The sequence below is a fragment of the Trachypithecus francoisi genome, unplaced genomic scaffold (assembly GCF_009764315.1).
Source record: "Trachypithecus francoisi isolate TF-2019V2 unplaced genomic scaffold, Tfra_2.0 Contig00090, whole genome shotgun sequence".
NCBI classification, from domain to species: Eukaryota; Metazoa; Chordata; class Mammalia; order Primates; family Cercopithecidae; genus Trachypithecus; species Trachypithecus francoisi.
Window position 1 is genome coordinate 1 of NW_022680471.1, and position 17,140 is coordinate 17,140.

Sequence of the window (17,140 nt, forward strand, 5' to 3'; positions counted from 1 at the left end):
TCCTTCCCCCTCCTCCTTCCCCTTCCTTCCCCCTCCTCCTCCCTCCTCCTCCTCCCCCCTCCTCCTCCCCTCATGCCGAGGGCATTTGGCCTCATAGATAAGTGGTTTCTAATGAGCTTACTGGTTTCCGATGGTGGGTGGGGAGTGACTCTGGGCTTTCCGTGCTGCCTCTTCAGCCTTGTCCCTGTTTTCTGCTGTGTGGAGCTCGGCCCTTTCCTAATCCGAAGGAGCCACACAGTCCCTTCCTGTGCTGCCTCTGGTCTCGCCCAGCTGGTTGTGCTGTTGCGGGATGTGGGGCCCAGCCTCCTGCTCCTTCAGAGGCCCGGGGCAGGCGGAGCCGGGGTGTCCTGGTGCTGGGTGCTAGGTGGCCTGGTGCTGGGTGCTGGGTAGCCTGGTGCTGGGTGCCCTAGTGCTGGATGCTGTGTGCCCAGGCACTGGATGCTGGGGTGGCCTAGTGCTGGGTGCTAGGTGGCCTGGTGCTGGGTGCTGGGGTGGCCTGGTGCTGGGTGGCCTGATGCTGGATGCTGGGTGGCCTGGTGCTGGGTGCAGAGGCAGGGCTATCTGTGGGTCTGCCCTTGGGTGTGGGGCGAGCCGGGTCAGCTTTGCAAAGCACACATTGGGCTGCTGCTTGTGTAATTGTCTCCTTGTCTCTGCTGTCTCCCTTCTCCCCTCACCTGGGATAGCTCGGAGTTAACAGTGATGCCTTTGTTTTTTGTCAAAAGCATCATACTCATGCTCCGTGGCATTCTGTTTAAGGGAAGCGCTGGTTTTACTAAAGATGTGCTTCAGTACAGTGACGCGCGGTGCTGAGCAAGGCAGGGAACTGGCGCCTGACCTGTCTACACTGGCCGGCTGGGCTCCCGTGACCCTGCGGCTAGACCTCAGATGGCGTCCGCAACTCCCTCAGCCAACTGTGGCCCCTCTGGTAGTGTGGAACTCGCAGAGGCTGGGTGCAGGAGGCCTGGGCCTGGGCCGGATGGGTTCCCTGCACAGCTACTTTTGTGTCATTGATGCAGACGCAGAGACTCACTTCTTGCTTCCTGTGTTCCTAGTTGGTCTCCAGTTCTTGAACAAATAACTTTCAATTGCAATTTTTTCTCTACTTATGATTGCCAGTTTTTTTGTGTTTGTTTGTTTTTTGTTTTTTGAGACAGTTGCATTGTGTCGCCCATGCTAGAGTGCAGTGGTGCAGTCTCAGCTCATTGCAACCTCCACCTCCCGGGTTCAAGCAGTTCTCCTGTCTCAGCCTCCCAAGTAGCTGGGATGCGCCACCACGCCCAGCTAATTTTTGTATTTTTAGTAGAGATGGGGTTTCACCATGTTGGTCAGGCTGGTCTCGAACTCCTGACCTCAAGTGATCCACCTGCCTTGGCCTCCTAAAGCGTAGAGATTACAGGCGTGAGCCACCCGCGCCCAGCGCCAGTTTCTTATATAAGGTCATTTGGAGGAAGAAAAGGGCCTGTTGTTTGATGACTCTGTGGCCCCAGGCCCAGCCTGGAGTGTACAGCCGGAGTTCTTTGCACAGGCGAGGGGAGCTACAGGTGAAGGTGTGCAGGTGCGCAAGGCTCCTGTGGGCGAGGGCACCATGGCTCAGGGACGTGTGAGCAGTATTTTCAGGAGCACTGAGGAGCGGGCCAGTGCTGGCAAGGGGGTTCCTTGGCAGCAGCTGACAGGAGGGAAGGTTGCCAGGTCAGGGGCTCCAAATACAGGTAGGGGTTTTTGCAAAGCTGGCACAGTGACATGGCAACCGTGATGCCATAGGAAGCCAAAGCCTGCAAAGGGCACAGCTGGGTGGATGCAGCACCTGTGGCCAGAGACTGGTGGCTAAGCATGGAGGTGCCTGGTGAGGAGACTGGCAGGGCTTGGAGCTGATGGTTAGGGGAGGGAGGAGCCAATGTCACCTCTGCTCTTCCTGGCAGTCCCACTGCTGTATTGTCCAATATTAGGTCTTTATACTAGGTCTTTTTTTAAGATGGAGTCTTGCTTTGTCGCCCAGACTGGAGTGCAGTGGCACGATCTCGGCTCACTGCAACCTCCGCCTCCCGGGTTCAAGTGATTCTCATGCATCAGTCTCCCGAATAGCTGGGATTCCAGCTGTATGCTATCACGCCTGGCTAGGTTTTTGTATTATTAGTAGAGATGGAGTTTCACCATGTTGGCCAGGCTGGTCTCAAACTCCTGACCTCAAGTGATCCACCTGCCTCGGCCTCCAAAACTACTAGGATTACAGGCATGAGCCATTACACCTGGCCAAATACTAGGTCTTACTCATTCTTTCTAACTAGTTTTTGTACCCATTAACCTCCCTCTACCCCCATATCCTTCCCAGCCTTCTCTTCTCTATCTTCATGAGTTCAGTTGTTTTGATTTTTAGATCCCACAAAGAAGTGGGAACATGTTATACTTATCTTTCTGTGCCTGGCTTATTTCACTTAATATAATGAGCTGCAGTTCCATCCATGTTGTTGCAAATGACAGAATCTCATTCTTTTTTATGGCTTAACAGTATTCCATTGTGTGTGAGAACCACATTTTCTTTTTTTTTAAGACGGAGTCTCGCTCTGTTGCCCAGGCTGGGGTGCAGTGGCGCGATCTCGGCTTACTGCCAGCTCCGCCTCCTGGTTCACTCCATTCTCCTGCCTCAGCCTTCTGAGTAGCTGGGACTACAGGTGCCCGCCACCATGCCCAGCTAATTTTTTTTGTATGTTAGTAGAGATGGGATTTCACCGTGTTAGCCAGGATGATCTCAGTCTCCTGACCTTGTAATCCACCCGTCTCGGCCTCCCAAAGTGCTGGGATTACAGGCGTGAGCCACCGCGCCCGGCCAAGAGAACCACATTTTCTTTATCCGTCCGCCTCTTGGTGGACACGTGGGTTGCCTCCAAATCTTGGCTCTTGTGAACAGTGCTAAACAAACATGGAAGTGCAGGTATCTCTGATATACTGATTTCCTTTCTTTTGGGTGTATACCTAAGAATTAGATGGCTGGGTCACATGGTGGCTCTATTTTCAGTTTTCTGAGGAACTTCCAAACTGCTTTCAGTAGTGGTTGTACTAACTCACATTCCCACCCGCAGTGGTTTTCTGGAGATTTCAGAGTGCAGAAACTGGTTAAACGTGGGTAATCCAGAGCAAGCCTGCTAACCAGGTCAGGGCTCAGCCCCTGCTCTGGTTTTGCAGGTGAAGTCGTACTGGCTGTCACTCCATTGCCTGCTTGGTGCCTGTGGCCGCTGTTGAGCTGTAACGGCCCCAAGCCTGAAATATTCACCATCTTCCCGCCCAGAAGCAGTCGCCGGCCTCTGTTCTGGATGAAAAGACCCCAAAGAAACAACCAAATGTATCCCAGGAACCTGGATTAGAGTCCAGGTTGAAACACCAACTCTCTTAAGTGTTTCTGGGACAGCTGGGAAAATGTGAATGTAGGTTGACTAATAGATGATATTAGGGACTAAGGGTTAATTTTCTTAGTGTGTTAATTTTACTGTGGTGATGAAGAAGGATGCCTTACTCTTAGCAGAGACACACTGAAATATTTAGGTATGAAGTGCTATGATGTCTGGAAGTAATGCTCAGATGGTTGAGGAATAAAAGCACACACAAACACACATACACACACACAGCTGCACTCTCCTCAAATGTTAATTCTAATATAGGTAGTTGTATACAGAGTTTATTTTATTTTTTATTTAGAGACAGAATTTTGTTCTATCACCCAGGCTGGATTGTAGTGGCATGATCTTAGCTCACCACAACCTCCGCCTCTCAGACTCAAGTGATTCTCCTGCCTCAGCCTCCCAACTAGCTGGGACTATGGGCACCCGCCACCACACCTGCTGACTTTTGCATTTTTAGTAGAGACTGGGTTTCGCCATGTTGGCCAGGCTGGTCTCGAGCTCCTGAGCTCAAGTGAACTCCTGCCTCAGCCTCCCAAAGTGCTGGGATAGCAGGCGTGAGCCACCACACCCGGCCCACATACACGTTTTTGTTATACTATTATTTCAACTTCTCTGTACAAACTTTTCATTTAAAAAGTTGGAGAGGGGCCGGGCGCGGTGGCTCAAGCCTGTAATCCCAGCACTTTGGGAGGCCGAGGTGGGCGGATCACAAGGTCAGGAGATCGAGACCATCCTGGCGAAGACGGTGAAACCCCGTCTCTACTAAAAACTACAAAAAACTAGCCGGGCGAGGTGGTGGGCGCCTGTAGTCCCAGCTACTCGGGAGGCTGAGGCAGGAGAATGGCGTGAACCCGGGAGGCGGAACTTGCAGTGAGCTGAGATCTGGCCAGTGCACTCCAGCTTGGGTGACAGAGGGAGACTCCGTCTCAAAAAAAAAAAAAAAAAAAAAAAAAAGTTGGAGAAAACATCATGGTTTTAGTTTTTTGTTTGTTTATTTTTGAGACAGGGTCTCACTCTTGCAAGCATATTGGAGTACAGTGGCACAATCACAGCTCCCTGCAGCCTCAACCTCCTAGGCTCAAACGATCCTTCCACCTCAGCCTCCCGGTAGCTGGCACTACAGGTGCACACCACCACGCCCAGCTAATTTTTAAATTTTTTGTAGAGATGGGGTCTCAATATATTGCCCAGGCTGGTCTCAAATTCCTGGGCTCAAGCAATCCTCCTGTCTCAGCCTTCCAAAATGTTGGAGTGACAGGCTTGCATCACTGCACCCAGGTTGGTTTTACGTTTTTTTTTTTTTTGAGCCGGAGTCTCGCTCTGCTGCCCAGGCTGGAGTGCAGTGGCCGGATCTCAACTTACTGCAAGCTCCGCCTCCTGGGTTCACGCCCTTCTCCTGCCTCAGCCTCCCACGTAGCTGGGACTACAGGTGCCCGCCACCTCGCCTGGCTAGTTTTTTGTATTTTTTAGTAGAGACGGGGTTTCACCGTGTTAGCCAGGATGGACTCGATCTCCTGACCTCGTGATCCACCTGTCTCGGCCTCCCAAAGTGCTGGGATTACAGGCTTGAGCCACCGCGCCCGGCAGTTTTACTTTTTAACATTTGTAAGGCTTTACTCCACCTGGAATTGGTTTTTGTGTGGTGTATATATATATATGAATGAAAGCAAATGTATGCTGGGCTTAACACCTAGGTGATGGGATGATCTGTGCAGCAAACCACCGTGCCACACGTTTACCTATGGAACAAACCTGCACGTCCTGCACACGTGCCCCAGAACTTAAAATAAAAGTTGAAGAAAAAAAGAAAGAAACCTTAGCAAGGTGGCTAGATAAATGGTAAGATCATATATATTCTTATATATCAGCAACTAACAGGTAGAAAATGAATTATTTAAATACCAGTTACAGTAGCATCCAAAATACAAAGTACCAGGAACACATTAAACAGAACATGGACCAGGCATGGCAGCTCACGCCTGTAATCCCAGCACTTTGGGAGGCCAAGGCGGGCGGATCACGAGGTCAGGAGTTCGAAACCAGCTTGGCCAACATGGTGAAACCTCATCTCTACTAAAAATATAAAAATTAGCCTGGCATCGTGGCACGCGCCTGTAATCCCAGCTACTCAGGAGGCTGGGGTGGGAGGATGGCTTGAGCCCAGGAGGCGGAAATTGCAGTGAGCTTAGATTGCATCATTGCACTCCAGCCTGAGAGACAGAGTAAGACCTTGTCTCAAAAAAACAAAGTTTCTTATTGATTTTAAAAATGTATCTGTAGGTTATTTCAGGTTTTTAAACATTTCTTTAACTTTTAGATTTTGAAGTGCACAGTCATGTCATCTGTGAAAAATGACAGATTTTTTTCCTTTTCAGTCCCTAGATTTCTATTGACTTTTCTTGCCATCCTGTGCTGGCTGGCATCTCCAGCAGGCATGGGGCTGAGGTGATGAAGGCATCTTGGCGACAGAGGGTCCTGACCAAAGGGAAGCCTTCCTTGTTACACTGCTAAGTGAAGTGGTTGTTGTGGGTTTTTTTGTTTTTTTGTTTTTTTTTTCTTTATCATGTTGAGAACGTTTCCCTCCATTTCCCATTTGCCAGGAGGTTCTGATTTGTGTTTTTAATCACAGTCATGATTGGATGTTGCCAATTACGATGATCATGTGGCTTTCCCCTTTTGATTTGTTAAAATGTCACGTTAAAATGTCCCTGCATTCCTGGAATAAACCCAACTTAGCCATGATCTTTTTCATAAATTACTAGGTTAACTAATACAGGCACATCTCAGTGATATTGTGGGTTCTGTTCCGTACTTCAGCAATAAAATAAATATCACAATAAAGTGAGACACACACATTTTTTGGTTTCCCAGCGCATATAGAAGTTATGTTTATGCTGTCTACGCCATGCCACCCTGAACGTGCCTGATCTCATCAGAAGTTACGTTTCTGCTGTACTGTAGTCTGTTAAGTGTGCAGTAGCATTGTGTCTAAAAAAACACATGCCTTAATTAAAAAATACTTGATTGCTAAAAAATGCTAATGATCACCTGAGCCTTCAGTGAGTCTTCGTGTTTTTGCTGGTAGACGGGTCTGCTTCAATGTGGATGGCTGCTGAGCACTCAGGGGGGTGGTTGCTGAAATGGGGTGGCCATTGCAGTTTCCTAAAATAGGACATTGTGGATCTGTGTCCCTGTCTGAATCACAGCTGAACTGTAATCCCCAGTGTTGGCGGTGGGGCCTGGTGGGAGGTGATTGGATCCTGGAGGTGGGTTCTCGTAGTTTAACACCATCCCCCTAGTGCTGTCCCTGTGATAAAGTTGTCATGAGATCTGGTTGTTTAAAAGTGTATAGCCCCTCCCGCTCTGTCTTCCTCCTGCTCTGGCCGTGTGAGATGCGTCTGCTTCCCGCTTTGCCTTCCATTGTGATGGTAGACTTCCTGAGGTGTTCCCGGAAACCGAGCAGATGCCACCATGCTTCCGAAACAGCGTGGAGAATTGTGAGCCAGTTCAACCTCCTTTCTTTATAAATTACCCAGTCTCATTTTTTTCTTAAAGATAGGGTCGTATTCTGTCATCCAGGCTGGAGTACAGTGATGTGATCTCTGCTCACTGTAGCCTTGACCTCATGGGCTCAAGTGATCCTCCCACCTCAGCCTCCCAAGTAGCTGGGACCACAGGTGTGAGCCACCATGCCTGGCTAATTTTTGCATTTTTTGTAGAGATGGGCTTTCACCACCCTGCCCAGGCTGGACTTGAACTCCCAGGCTTGAGCCATTTGCCCGCCTTGGCCTCCCCAAGTGCTGGGATTACAGGTGTGAGCCACTGTGCCCAGCCAGGTATTTTTTTTTCCTCATCGTGCCCAACCAGGTATTTCTTTTTTTCTTTCTCTCTCTCTTTTTTTTTTTTTTTTTTTTTTGAGACAGAGTCTCCCTCCGTTGCCCAGGTTGGAGTGCAATGGGAAATCTCAGCTCACTGCAACCTCTACCTCCCAGGTTCAAGTGATTCTCCTGCCTCAGCCTCCCGAGTAGCTGGGACTACAGGTGCCCACCACCATGCCTGGATAATTTTTGTATTTTTAGTAGAGATGGGGTTTCGCCATGTTGGACAGGCCAATCCTGAACTCCTGACCTCAGGTGATCCGCCTGCCTTGGCCTCCCAAAGTACTGGGATTACAGGTGTGAACCATAATGTCTGGCCAGCCAGGTATTTGTTAATAGCAGTGTGAGAGCAGACTAATACGGACAGCAATGAAGCTTGCCGTATGGATGGACTCTTTTTTTTCACAACTTTTCTCTGTAGCACGTGATGCTGTTTGATAGCATTTTACCCACAGGAGCACTTCTTTCCAAATTGGAGTCACTCCTCTCAAACCCTGCAGCTGTTTTATCAACCAAGTTTATGTAACATTCTGAATCTTTGTTGTTATTTCCACAATGTTCACAGCGTCTTCACTAGGAGTAGATTCTACCTCAAGAAACCATTTGCTTTGCTCACCGATAAGAAGCAACTCCTTACCCGTTCGAGTTTGATCATGAGGTGGCAATGATTCGGTCACATCTGCAGACTCCACTAACAATTCTAGTTCTCTCGCTGTTTTCACCACTTCTGCAGTGACTTCTTCCCCTGAAGTCTTGAACTCCTCAAAGTCATCCATGTGCCTTGGAATCAGCTTCCTCTAAACTCCTATTAATGTTGATATTTTGATGCCCTCCCACGAATCATGCATCTTCTTAATGGCATCTAGAATAGTGAATCCTTTCCAGAAGGTTACTTTGCCCAGATCCGTCAGAGGAATCACTATCCATGGCAGCTGTATTCCCATACAGTGTATTTCTTAAATAATAAGGCTTGGCCGTATAAATTACTCCACGACTGGGCGTGGTGGCTCATGCCTGTAATCCCAGCACTTTGCGAGGCCGAGGCGGGTGGATCACCTGAGGTCAGGAGTTTGAGACCAGCGCGGTCAGTGTGATGAAATCCCGTCTCTACTAAAAATACAAAAATTACCCAGGCGTGGTGGTGCGTGCCTGTAAGCCCAGCTACTCAGGAGGCTGAGGCAGGAGCATTGCTTGAATCTGGGAGGCAGAGGTTGCAGTGAGCTGAGATCATGCTACTGCACTCCAGTCTGGGCAACAAGAATGAAACTCTGTCTCAAAACACCACCACCAACAACAACAATTTATTCCTCGATCCATGGGCTGCAGGGTGAATGTTGTGTTACCAGGCATGAAAGCAACATTCATCTCCTTGTGTATCTCCCCCAGAGCTCTTGGGTGACCAGGTGCATTGGCAATGAGCAGTAATTTTTTGAAAGGAATCTTTTTTTTCCTGAGCAGTAGGTCTCAACAGTGAACTTAAAATGTTCAGTAAACCGTGCTGTAAACAGGTGTGCTGTCATCCAGGCTTTGTCGTCCCATTTCTAGAGCACAGGCAAAGTAGACGTAGCATCATTCTTAAGGGCTATCGGATTTTCAGAATAGTAAATGAGCATTGGTTTCCACTTAAAGTTACCAGCTGTGTTAGCCCCTAACGAGAAAGGCAGCCTGTCCCTTAAAGCTTTGAAGCCAGACATTGACTTCTCTCTAGCTGTGAAAGTCCTAGATGGCATCTTTCTCCAGTATCAGGCTGTTTTGTCTACATCAGTGATCTGTTGAGTGGTCACGGTGGCTCATGCCTGTAATCCCAGCACTTTGAGGGGCTTGAGGTGAGCATATTGCTTGAATCCAGAAGTTCAAGTCAAGACCGAGCTGGGCAACACGACAAAATCCTGTCTCTACAATACCCCCACACCCCCACCCAAAATTAGCCAGGCCTGGTGGCTGGTGCCTGTCATCTCGGCCTCTTCGGAGGCTGCCTTGGGAGGATTGCTTGAGCCTAGGAGGCAGAGGTTGCAGTGAGCTGAGATTGTGCCAGCGTACTCCAGCCTAGGTAACAGAGTGAGACCCTGTCTCAAAGGAAAAGAAGAAGAAAAAGAAAATCTATTTTTGAGTGTAGCCACCTTGTCATCAGTGATCTTAGCTCCAACTTCAGATGACTCGCTGCAGCTTCTCCGTGGGCACCTGCTGCTTCACTTATGGTTTTAAGTGATGAAGATGGCTTCTTTTCTTAAATCTCCTGAGCCAGCCTCTGCTAGCCTCCAACTTTTTCTCTGCAGCTTCCTCACCTCTCTCTCTCAACCTTCATAGAAATGAAGCGAGTAAGGGCCTTGCTAGGCACTAGGCTTTGGTTTAAGGGAATATTGAGGCTGATTTGATCTTCTATCTGGACCACTCAAACTTTCTCCATATCAGCAATAAGGCTGTTTCATTTTCTTTTTTTTTTTTTTGAGACGGAGTCTCGCTCTGTCGCCCAGGCTGGAGTGCAGTGGCCGGATCTCAGCTCACTGCAAGCTCTGCCTCCTGGGTTTAGGCCATTCTCCTGCTTCAGCCTCCCAAGTAGCTGGGACTACAGGCGCCGGCCACCTCGCCCGGCTAGTTTTTTTTTTGTATTTTTTAGTAGAGACGGGGTTTCACCGTGTTAGCCACGATGGTCTCAATCTCCTGACCTCGTGATCCACCCGTCTCGGCCTCCCAAAGTGCTGGGATTACAGGCTTGAGCCACCGTGCCCGGCCTCATTTTCTTATCATTTGTGTGTTTAGTTGAGTAGCACTTTTAATTTCCTCCAAGAACTTTTTCTTTGTATTAATCACTTGGCCAACTGTTCGGCACAAGAGGCCCAGTTTTTGGCCTATCTCGGCTTTCAACACACCTTCCTCAGCAGGCTTAGTCACTTCTAGCTTTTCATGTAAAGTGAGAACCGTGCGACTCATCCTTTTACTTGGACACTTACAGGCCATCAGAGGGTTATTAAGTGGCCTCATTTCAACACTGCTGTGTAACAGGGAATAGGGAAGCTGGGGCAGAGGGAGAGAGATGGGAATAGCCCATCTCGGCGGAGCAGTTCAGAGCATGCACGACCTTTATCCACTCAGTTCCTCCTCTGATAGCGGCCCGGTTCACAGCACTGAAAACAATTACGGTAGGAACGTCAAAGATCACTGACCACAGATCACTGTGACAGGTATAATAATCATGAAAAAGTTTGAACGATTGCAAAAGTTACCAAAATGTGCCACAGACGCCGAAAGTGAGCCCTGGCTGTTAGAAAGACGCAGCCGATAGACTTGCTGGATTCAGGGCTGCCACGAACCTTCACGCTGCAAAAACTCAGTGTCTGGAAGTGCACTGAAGCCAGGCACAGTGAACAAGCTTCCTTCCGGCTTCTGGCATTCATGCTCGTGAGTAAGACTGCTCTGTAATTATCCTTTGCATCCTGTTTTTGTCAGGTTTTGGCAAAAAGATTATAGTAGCTTCAAGATGCACTGAGCAGGGCCAGGTATGTCTTTCTTTCTTTCTTTCTTTTTTTTTACTTCTCTAAAAGAGTTTATGGACGATTGGAATCCCTACACCAAGAGTGTAGGATCTCACTGGTGAAACCGTTCTGAACTCAGTGTGATCATTTTTTTGGTGGTAGAGGTTTGACTTCTGTTTCAGTTTTGTAACGATGATGGTATTCTTTGGGTTTTCTTTTTTCTTTCTTTGGTAACAGCTTTGTGGAGATATCGTTCACCCACTGTATGACTCACCCATTTCGAGGGGTTAAGTGTGATAGTTTAATATATTCACATACTTTGTAAAGGTCAATGTGGTATAAATTGGCATATCTGTCACCTTAAGTATTTGTCTTGTCTTTAAGCTTAAAACATTCAAATTCTTCTCCGCTATCTATTTTGAAATATACAGTAGATTATTGTAAACTGTAGTCACCGTACTGATCTGTAAACACCGCGTCTTATTTCTAGGTCTTGCTTCTTTCATCCAGTGTTTATCTGTACCCACTAATCAGCTTCTCTTCCTCTCCGCCTCTGATTGATTCTTGAGGATGTTTTTGTCCGTTATCGTTCTTAGGAATTTGTCCATTTAAGTTTACATTTTTAAGTTCATTGCTATAAAGAGGCATCAGTAGCCTCTGATTTTAAAAGACCTGAAGCGCTGGACCCTGTTCCCCTGTCTTTCCTGACCTGATTCGCGCCTCCTCTCTTCTTATCATCAAGTCCCTTGATAAAACTCTGGATTTTATTGATCTTTTCAGGGAACCAACTTTGTGGCTTTTTGTATGTTTTCTATCTTATTAATTTCTGAGTTTTAGATTGTTTTGTTCCTTCTTCTAAATTTGTTTTCCTAATTTTTTGAGATACATCTTGTGTCATTTGTTTTCAGCATTTTATTTATTTATTTGTTTGTTTGTTTGTTTGTTTATTTTTTGAGACAGAGTCTTGCTGTGTCCCCCAGTCTGGAGTGCAGTGGTGCAGTCTCGGCTTACTACAACCTCCACCTCCGGGATTCAAGAGATTCTCCTGCCTCAGCCTCTCATGTAGCTGGGACTACAAGTGCATGCCACTACACCCAGCTAATTTTTTGTATTTTTTTAGTAGAGACAGAGTTTCCGCATGTTGCCCAGGCTGGTCTCCAACTCCTGGGCTCAGGCAATCCACCCGCCTTGGCCTCCCAAAGTGCTAGGATTACAAGTGTGAGCTACTGCACCCGGCCTGTTAATCAGCATTTTAAAATGTTCTAATACAGTCCACGCTTCAGGTTGCTGTTCCCCTTAGGAACTATTGAGACTGCATCATGCAGCCTATATGTTGTGACATGAATTTCTTTTTTTTACTGTTTTGTTCAACATATTTTTGAATTCCTGTTTTGAATTTTTTGACAGTTGATCACTTTTTAAAAAAATTTTTTTTTGAGTCATAGTCTCTGTCAGCCAGGCTGGAGTGCAGTGGTACGATCTGCGCTCACTGCAACATAAACCTCTCAGGTTCAAGTGATTCTCCTGCCTCAGCTTCCCAAGTAGCTGGGATTATAAGCGCCTGCCACCACGCCTGGCTAATTTTTTTTGTTTTTTTTGACACAGAGTCTCACTTTGTTGCCTAGGCTGGAGTGCAATGGCACAATCTCGGCTCACTGCAACCTCCACCTCCCTGGTTTGAGTGATTCTTCTGCCTCAGCCTCCCAAGTAGCTGGGATTACAGGCACCTGCTACCATGCCTGGCTAATTTTTTGTATTTTTAGTAGAGATAGGGTTTCACTATATTGGCCAGGCTGGTCTCGAACTCCAGACCTCAGGTGATCCACCCGCGTTAGCCTCCCAAAGTGCTGCGATTATAGGCATAAGCCACTGCGCCCGGCCTAATTTTTGTGTTTTTAGTAGAGATGGGGTTTCACCATTCTGGCCAGGCTGGTCTCGAACTCCTGAGCTCGAGTGATCCACCACCTTGGCTTCCCAAAGTGTTGGGATTACAGGTGTGAGCCACCATGCCCGGCCATGATAACTGTTTTTAACTTCTGAACATACTAGGATTTTTGCAGGTAACTTTTTGTTACTTTTTTCCCCTAGTTTAAGTGTCTTTGGGGTGAAGGAATCTGCTCTGCTTGATCTCTGTCTTCTGAAACTTGTTAGGGCTTGCCTTATGGCTCAGCACATGGTCAGATTTTAAAATGTTCCGTGTCTTTGAACACATTCTAGTTCTGTAGTGATAGGGACAGCATTACGTGTAGATTCATTGAATCAACTTTATTCATCATGTTGTTCAAATCTTCTATACCAAGGGTCAGCAAACTATAGCCCGTAGGCTTAGCCTGGCTAGCTACTTGCTTTTATAAAGTTTTATTGGATCACAGTCATACCCATTTGTTTATGTCTTGCCTACAGCTGTTTTTGCATTGCGGATTTGCCTATTTTTTCTTGCAGTTGTATCAAGTTTTGCTTTATATACTTGAGAGCTATGTTATTAGGTGATAAAGAGTTAAAATTTTATATCTTCCTTATGAATGAAGTGACCATTACTGTGAAATGATCTTCTTAACTTTGTAATGCTTTCTGCCTTTCAGACTTTGTCTGGAATTAATATAGCGGCACCACCTGCCTTTTGTTTACTGTTTGCTTTGCATGTCTCTTATTTTTTTATTTTTAATTTTTCTGTGTCTTTAAGTCTTAAATGTATCTTTTGTAGACAGTGTATGGATTGGAGGATTTTTTTTTTAATTGAAGTTTGACAGTCCTTTTTTTAAGTCTGATAACTAAAAAAATTTAACTGGATCATTTATTTGGTTTACTTTAAAGGTAGCTACAGATATTTGTGTTTAAATATACCATCTTATATTGTGCTGATTTTTTGGTCTGTGCTGATTTTTTTCCTTTCCTTCTCCTTTCTTGCTCTTTTTTGAGTCAACTATCGATTCTTTCATTTTCTGCCCTCCACCAGTTTGGATGTTACAGACTCTGTTCCTTTTTTTTTTTTTTGAGATGGAGTCTTGTTGTGTCACCCATGCTGCAGTGCAGTGGTGCGATCGATCTTGGCTCACTGCAAGCTCAGCCTCCCGGGTTCACGCCATTCTCCTGCCTCAGCCTCCCGAGTAGCTGGGACTACAGTTGCCCGCCACCTCGCCCAGCTAATTTTTTGTGTTTTTAGTAGAGACGGGATTTCACCGTGTTAGCCAGGATGGTCTCGATCTCTTGACCTCGTGATCCGCCCGCCTCGGCCTCCCAAAGTGCTGGGATTACAGGCGTGAGCCACCACGCCCGGCCGACTCTGTTCTTTTATTGGTTTCCCCACAAGCACAACATTCTTATTAAACAAATCTGCAGTTAACCTGTACCTTTTACACTTGGGAATATCCAAGGACCTGCGAGCATCCTTACCTTTATTCATGCCCTTTACAACTAATAGGCTGTATATTTAAATTCTTTTTTTCTTTCCCCCAAGATGGAGTCTTGCTCTGTCGCCCAGGCTGGAGTGTAGTGGCACAATCTTGGCTCACTGCAGCCTCTGCCTCCTGGGTTCAAGCAGTTCTCCTGCCTCAGTCTCCCAAGTAGCTGGGATTACAGGTACCCGCCATTATGCCCAGCTAATTTTTGTATTTTTAGTAGAGATGGGGTTTCTCTATGTTGGCCAGGCTGGTCTTGAACTCCTGACCTCAGGTGATCAGCCCACCTTGGCATCCCAAAGTGCTAGGATTACAGGCGTGAGCCACCACGCCCGGCCTGTGTATTCAAATTCTTTTTTACTTTTGAATATCACAAAACATTGCTGGATTATTACTTTTTTTTTGTTTTTCTATAGCTAACAGGGTTTTGCTATGTTGTCCATGCTGGTCTTGAACTTCTGAACTCAAGTGATCCTTGTGCCTTGGCGTCCCAAAGTGCTCAGATTACAGGCGTGAGCCACTGTGCCCGGCCTGATTACATTTTGTGTTAGATTTGCACACACTTGCCGCTTTCTTTGCCTTTATGTTTGGCATCTCAGACTTCCCATCTGGGATCACTTTTTCTCCTTGAAGTGCATGTACGTGAGAAATTCCTCTAGTCAGAGTGTGCTGGTGGTGAACCCACTCCTTTTGCATTTGTCTGGAAGTGCTGGTTTTTCCTGCTCCTTGGGGGACGTGCTTGCTGGTTGCAGAACTCTCAGTTGGCAGTGGTGTTCTTTCAGAACTTTGATGTCAGCCTCTTCTTGGCCCCGGCATCTTTTTGTGTGAAGAAATCTGTGTCAGGACGTCTCTCCTTGAAGGTAATCTCCCTTTTTTCTCAGGTTGCTTCTACAACCTGAGGGTTGGGAATGTAACATTGAAAGCAACATTGAAAATGAAAAACTTTTGTGCTTCAAAGGACACCATCAAGAAAGTGAAAGGAGGACCACAGGAAGGAGGAAGATGTTTATAAATCACAGATCTGGCTGGGGATGTGCATCCAGAGCCTCTAAAGGTCTCTTAGAAGCCTGAGTGACTCGTGACCGAACCCCCGGGACCCCCTTGTCCTTACCGAGTGCATTGGGAAGGGCTGGCAGACGGGGAGGAGGGAGCCCTGCTGCTTGGGCTGGCCGCAGTGAGCAGCAGCAATGCTGTGGTTCTGGCTCTTGCCTTCCTGCCCTGTGCAGAGCACCCCTCCCCATCTGCTCCCTGCCACTGAGAATTACTGGTCCCCCCGGAAGACTTCCTTGTGTGCACAGTGGCTGCCTTGGCCCCGATTCTCTTGGGTGTTGAGAGGAGCCTGGGAGAACCCATGGCTGGGAGTGGTGGAGACTGGCAACCCGGTGCTGGTGATGCTCTTGACCTGCGTAGGTCAAGAAGAAACTGGGAAGAGGCCATGAACAGAGGAGGAGTGTCTCAGGTGCTGTCAGCACATGGTATGCCTTTGGAGCACTGCCTTCTTTCTGCTGATTAACTGCAGGCTTGCCTTCCAGTTTAATGTGAGCAGGCAGATAGTCCTGCTATTGCATTCTGACATAGAAAATGTACTTTGAATGAGATGCCTTCATTGAGAGTGAATGATCTGGAGGTAGAAAGAAAAAGGCAAATGCTTTTGTTCTCTTCAAGAGTTGGCTGTCAAGCTGGCTCTGCAAGTCAGGCCCTCTGCAGCTGAGGTTCCACTTTAGACCGAGGTCAGTGTCTTGGAGAGGGAACACCTGCTAGGTCCCTCGGAGAAGCCCATTCAGGATGAGCGAAAACTTGGATTTAAAAACGCAAGATTCCGGCTTGCACTTCTAGCCATGATGGAAGATCCAGGGCAAATTTCATAGTCTACCTTAATCAACCAGAAGATCAAACAAAAGTGCATGAAGTCAGAGGCCTCAGACACTGGTGGCAGGCTGTGTGGACGGTGACCGGAGAGGGGCATAAGGGGAGTGCGGCCTTGGTAGCCCAGCTTGTCACCTGTGGAGTCTCCAGTCTGCAGGGCAGGGAGGGGAACCAGGACCTGGTGGAGACAGAGTGTGGAGTTAAGGGGCTCCAGGAAGGCTGGAATGTGCAAAGAAAAATATGGGAGAAGAGGGAGTTCCATAACGAAACAGCTTTGGAGAGCTGAGGAGGGGCTTCCAGTCTTTGAGAGCTGACCACAGGTGGCGTGTGGATGCTGCCTGGGTGAGGGAAAGGGGCATGGGAGAGCAGGGGTGGCACAGTCCCCGAGTTCACAGGGTGGGGTCTGTGTGCTTAGTGGTCAGAGGGAGAGACTCACCACCCAAGTTTGTCCTACAAAGGTCTGCTCAGGACTCACCGAGCAGAGCTTACGAGCGAGATCCAAAAGGATCAAACTGGTTCTAGGTTGACTGCTCCTGGAACAAAGCCCAGAGATGCAGGACAGTAGCAAACCCAGCGTCCGGTGCCAAGTTCATAGGCACCAAGCGCACAGTGCCCAGCAGCCAAGCAAAAGTGACTGCCATACAGAAAACCCAGAAGAAGAGGAAAATCAACGGTTGGAAACATCCAGGCTAGACACTGTAGCTCCCACCTGCAATCCCAGCACTTTGGGAGGCTGAGGCAGGAGGATCACTTGAGCCCAGGAGTTCAAGACCAGCCTGGGCCACATAGCAAGACCCTGTCTCTAAAAAGATACGTGTCCTTTTGTTTGCTTAAAAAAATAATTAGCTGAGCATAGTGGTGTGCACCTGTAGTTCCAGCTACTCAAAGGCAGAGGCAGGAGGATCCCTTGAGCCTGGAGTTTGAGGCTGCAGTGAGCTGTGATTATGCCACTGCCCTCTAGCCTAGGCAACAGAGTGAAACTCTGTTAAAAAAAAAAAAGAAGAGAAAAGCGAAGGGAAGGGAACGATATCTATCCAGGTGATAGAGCTAGCAGACAAGGATGTTAAGATTAATAAGTATGTTCCACGTGTTCAATGTCAGGGAATATATGATAAAAATAAAGAAAAAAT

General features: G+C 47.5%; 1 protein-coding gene across 2 annotated transcripts in view; it reads left to right on the forward strand.

Annotated features, from left to right (window-relative positions):
* Nucleotides 1-3,513: 3,513 nt before the first annotated feature.
* The window catches only part of AGPAT3 (1-acylglycerol-3-phosphate O-acyltransferase 3), a 104,577-nt gene continuing 90,950 nt past the window's right edge, over nucleotides 3,514-17,140 (forward strand). For both annotated transcript variants that reach the window (XM_033226861.1, XM_033227271.1), the window contains exon 1: nucleotides 3,514-3,537. The gene's annotated coding sequence lies outside the window, so the exon portion shown is untranslated. The remainder of the gene's footprint in view (nucleotides 3,538-17,140) is intronic.